The sequence below is a fragment of the Urocampus carinirostris genome, chromosome 1 (assembly GCF_059441175.1).
Source record: "Urocampus carinirostris isolate Australia breed hairy pipefish chromosome 1, RoL_Ucar_1.0, whole genome shotgun sequence".
NCBI classification, from domain to species: domain Eukaryota; kingdom Metazoa; phylum Chordata; class Actinopteri; order Syngnathiformes; family Syngnathidae; genus Urocampus; species Urocampus carinirostris.
In genome coordinates this window covers 31,527,669-31,533,319 of record NC_142349.1, presented here as the reverse complement: position 1 = coordinate 31,533,319, position 5,651 = coordinate 31,527,669, and positions in this window count along the sequence as shown.

Here is a 5,651-nt window from a genome sequence, read left to right as displayed (position 1 = left end):
GATAACCCCACTTCCAGGACAACCAGACTGCAATGGAGGCTGAGTGGGCACCAATAGACAGAACATCAACAATAATTATAAGTTATAACTGAAAGTCTAGGACAACATCGACAAAACTTGCTACTTTGATACAAAAGGCTCCAGGTGATGGCATGTATCCAGTCCAGTTGCTGGTCCGCTGACTCCGAATACATGCAATCTACAGCATCTGGGAACATATTTATCTTTCACTCAGGCACCAGCCAGGCAACAGGGGAAAAATGAAAACGAAAAATAGTAGGAGGTCAACGTCAATCTTGTGCTATAGAATATGAATATAGTATGTCTTAAGTCTACATATAAACACTTCCACTGAAACTGCAAATCTAATCTCTGAGCCAGAGCATTCCTTAGCACCGCATGGAAAACAGTCCCAAGCCGGTAGATTTCGTCTTGCCACTTGGAGTCACAAGCAGTCAAGCAAAAAAAAAAAAAAACAAGTAGTCAAGATTTTTCTGAGCAGGGGCTCTGAGCTGGAACATACAGCACAACTAAATCCGAAAGAGAACAAAGGGCAAGACCATGCGAAAATGTGTATGTTATTAACATAACCATAAAGTTCTATCTTGATTGGACAATGAGCCAATGCAAGTCACCTAAACATGGGGTAATATGAGATATCTGTCTTTCCCTAGTTTAGTCTGGCTGCAATATGTACCAGCTGCAAACTTTAAATGACAGACATCGGACGACCAGGGAGCAATATACAGTAATTAAGACGAAATGAAACAAATTCATGAATTATAATCTCAGCATCAAATCAAGTCAACAACGGGCAAATCTTTGTCATATTGCAAAGATTGAAAAAACATTTATGTAAACATTTTTTTATATTTTAAAAATGGTCAAACTTAAACCTGTTTTTGCAGGTTTATTTGAAGGCTCAGAGTCAGCATGAGAACCCAGGGCACAATAGTGTGCCATGGGGCCTTGTCTAGTGTGTCGCAAAAAAATATCCATTTGAATCCTTGCTTTTTGCAAGTGTCTGAGAATGCTACCAATTCCTGACATAGACTATAAATTTGCTACTACTGGTGATAGTAGATCTTTTAATAATGATAGTAATAACAATAACAATACAAAAATAATCATAATCTTAATAATAACATTATTATTAATGTATGTTTTAAACAATACATATATAACAATAATAATAATAATAATAATACATTATTATATTGTTAACAATTACGTATTATTGATTCATAGTCAGTATCGTTATTATTTTTGAGCCCACCAACACTGGCAATGTCACTCTCTGGAGCCATCTCCTGGCATGATTGCAGCCTTCGTCAGCTCATTCATGATGCGCGTGCAAGTAAGTGCATTTCTTAAACACGTTGGAATAAACTCTTCTTTTTTCATTTTTAGGCATGTTATTACTTTCACAATGTTCATGTGACACTGACAACACAAAACCAATAAAAAAAAAATACAGCAGGTACAAGCATGGCATGGCAGGTTCAAGCGCCTTCTTCATTTGGGCCCCGTGGTTGTGGGATGCTCTGCCCCCCGACATTTGATCTGCAACCTCAGTGGAACTGTTTATATCTAGGCTTAAAACAGCTTATAGATGACCCATATTTCATGTTGACAATAGCTGTGTATTATTTGTTATTGCAACATCCATTGCAGCCTGGTCAACCTGGAAGGGGATTACCTCATGTGCGGCCCCTTCTCAGGGTTTCTTTATTTTCCTTATGTTGAGTTTTTTCAGTTTTTCCTTGCCCTCATGTAGGTTTTAGATCAGGGGATGTTGTAATAATAGTCTGTGGTTTGCAATAATTTGTGGTCCGTGCAGCCCTTTGAGACTCATAGTGATTAAGAGCTATACAAATAAACATGACTTGAATTGACTTGACACTCTCCCCAGTCTCCACTCCTTTAACCTATTGTGTTCAGCTCCAAACAGCTATGACAAAAGTAAGATAATGTCACGGTCGCCTTGGTGACCAGTCTGCCCCGCCCTCTGGGCAACAGCTGAAAGCAGTTCCACTAATTGTGGATCTGCTACTTAAGGCTGCATTGTGGGTTCTGCGGTTGCGGGTTCATTACTACTCATTCTTCACAGTCCCGGTCTGTTATGCCTTGTCCTGTTTAGTCTGTTATGCCTTGTCCTGTTTTAGTCTGTTATGCCATGTCCCGTTAAGTTCGTGCCGGAGGAACTCTGTATTGTTCTGTTTTGCCCCGGAGTATTGGGCGACTTTTATTTTATTAAATAAAACTTACGGATCGTCAACGCATTTGAGTTCTCCCTTCATGCCTCCTGCCTCTGTTCTGGTCCGGTCACCTTCCACGCCGCCACGCCTCGTGACAGAATGAACCCGCCAACAATTGAACTCAGCGAACGATCCCAGCGCGACTTGGGGAGAGCTGGAGAGCGCAGTTCGGCAGGCGCCTACTGAGTTGGCCTTCCCTGCCCGTTCGAACCACGGCCCCGCCCGTCGTGGCCCTTGCTGTGCCTCGAATGGGGTCCCAGGAAGAATTGACGCCTGCCTGCCCGACTCCCGTGCCGATTGCCTGCTATTCCCTCTCCCCTGCGTGCAAGTCCGACTCCGACTCCGCTGCCCGTCGGGCCGACTCCGACTCCGCTGCCCGTCGGGCCGACTCCGACTCCGCTGCCCGTCGGGCCGACTCCGACTCTGATGCCTGCCTGCCCGTCTCCCGTGCCGACTGCCTGCTATTCAGTCTCCCCTGCCTGCCAGTCCGACTCCGCTGCCTGCCAGTCCGACTCCGCTGCCTGCCAGTCCGACTCCGCTGCGTGCCAGTCCGACTCCGCTGCGTGCCAGTCCGACTCCGCTGCGTGCCAGTCCGACTCCGCTGCCTGCGTGCCAGTCCGACTCCGCTGCCTGCGTGCCAGTCCGACTCCACTGCCTGCGTGCCAGTCCGACTCCGCTGCCTGCGTGCCAGTCCGACTCCGCTGCTCCTGTTTTGCCGGTTCTGATTTTGACCCTCTCATGTTTTACCTGTTCTGATTTTGCCTGTCCTGTTCTCGTCGGTTCTGCCTGTCTGTTATCCCCTGTCCAGTTGCCCACCAGAACCCCTCCCTGCCGAGCGCCGATTCCGATCCGCCCGACGCAGATGGCGCTTGCCTCTCCCCGTTCCTGCGTGTTCGGAGGAGGGAGCGGGGTTGCCCCAATCGCGAGCGTCAACATTCCGGGGCGTGAGGTTGTAATTTTTTCTTTTTGGGACCTCGGGAGCTGTCCCTTAAGAGGGGGGCTCTGTCACGGTCGCCTTGGTGACCAGTCTGCCCCGCCCTCTGGGCAACAGCTGAAAGCAGTTCCACTAATTGTGGATCTGCTACTCAAGGCTGCATTGTGGGTTCTGCGGTTGCGGGTTCATTACTACTCATTCTTCACAGTCCCGGTCTGTTATGCCTTGTCCTGTTTAGTCTGTTATGCCTTGTCCTGTTTTAGTCTGTTATGCCATGTCCCGTTAAGTTCGTGCCGGAGGAACTCTGTATTGTTCTGTTTTGCCCCGGAGTATTGGGCGACTTTTATTTTATTAAATAAAACTTACGGATCGTCAACGCATTTGAGTTCTCCCTTCATGCCTCCTGCCTCTGTTCTGGTCCGGTCCCCTTCCACGCCACCGCGCCTCGTGACAGATAAAAGTCAATTCAATTCAAGTCACATTTTTTTTATATAGCCCTTAATCACAAAAATGTCTCAAATGCAGACGGGCACAGTTCAAAATAAAGCACAAGGGCTCTCCCAACTCAGATGGGCATTGTTAATTGATAGAGATACTATAACTTTGAACTTTTTAAGGACACCTTAAAATGACATACCACAACTTTAACTTATGTGTGAACTAAGCAACTGTAAATATGAACTGGTTATCTGAGCCACTGTTTTCATCTATTTAACTTGATGGCATAAAAAAAGTATTTTACTCATTATTTACCTGCTGTGGTCCGGCGTTTCATATAATGCGAAAAAGTAAAACAAAAACTCCACAAGGTGGCTCACACAATCTATATGTAGCACCGATCAAAATGTTTGTTGTTGTTGACTTTGAGCACTAAAATAAAGGCAGAATCTTGCTGCTTGCAATACTTTGTGCTTATTTGAGATGTTACTACACTGCCCCTTTCTGATTTCCGTGTTGTTGTTTTTTTGCGCATTTGCCACTCACAAAGGTTTCAGATCATCAAACCAATTTCAATATCACACAGAGATAATACAAGGTACAGTTTTCAAATGTTAATTCCATTTATTAAGGCACAAAAAAAAACATATCTGGCCTATGTGAAAAAGTAAATGCCCCCCTGAACCTAATAGCAAGTAGTGCCATCTTGGGCCAAATTTCTTTCATGGTGTAAACATTTGATTTCTGTTATCGCTGCCACAGACGGCCCAACTCGCTATTACCTTCAGAGGGCCATTGTAGGTTTTGATTTTTTTTGGTGCCATAATAAATGGAATCAGCATTTCAAAACTGCATTTTTTATTTCCTTGGGTTGTCTCTGTGTGATATTAAAATGTACTTGATGATCTGAAACATTTGTTCATAATAAATATGCTACCTACCTTCCTACCTACCTACCTTTTTATTTTATTTCTCAATCTATCCAATCTTGTCACTCCTAACATACTCTTCAAACACTTCATCTCCAAAACATTTAATTTCCTTCTCAAATCTGCGTTCTGGATCCAAGTCTCTGCACCATACAACACAGTCGGCACAATCACACTCTCATACAGTTTTTGGTTTGAACAAATTTATTGACACTAATAACAGCAAACAAACAATGTGAAGTTTTAACAACCCTTCTCGACAATCTTAACAGCAATCAAGCATATTCACAATTTCGTTATATAACATCTTTGTCAGTTTCAATAGATCCGTCCAGTCCAAAATCGATTGTTTTTTGCTCTGAACAAATCCACTGACACCAACAGCAGCAAACAAACACGACAATCTCAACATCAAACAAGCATATTCACAATTTTGTTATATCGAACAATATGACGTGACAATATGACGTTTTAACATTTTTTCCTGACATTTTCAACATCAATGTTAACCAACGTGTAAAGGGCAATACTATTGTGCAAGGGCATAGCTCTGCCATCCCACCCTCCCAAACAGCATCCTCCAGTCCTTTGTGTGGGTCCTCTCCCTTCTTACAGTCCTCTCTTAACTGTTGTAATACATTATTGAAATGTGTCGCTGCCTACGAGTTAGTCATTACAACCCGTTTACTATTTCAGTCATTTAAATATACTTATAATGGTACAGTGAAGCCGTTGATACCGTTTGTGATTAAGGGCTATACAAATAAACGTCATTTGACTCGACTTAAGTACAATTTCACGTTGTAAAATGAATTCCTTTGTACTGCCACAATAATGCGCGCGCAGCTCGGCTGCCTCACCCTTGTTTACAAACACGGAAAAGGGTCTCTACTGTGAATTGAGGCAACACTATAATTTAAGCTTTCAAAAAACTAACATAAAGGATTTAATTCCAATCATTTCAACGGACTGCATTCCTCTAGATTTTTTTTTGTTCAAAAAAATGTTGAGACACTGCTTTACTCCTACAGGAGCTCCGCCTGGCGGACAAACTCATCTTAAACTCAAATGCTGCGTATGCCGTCGTCTGCC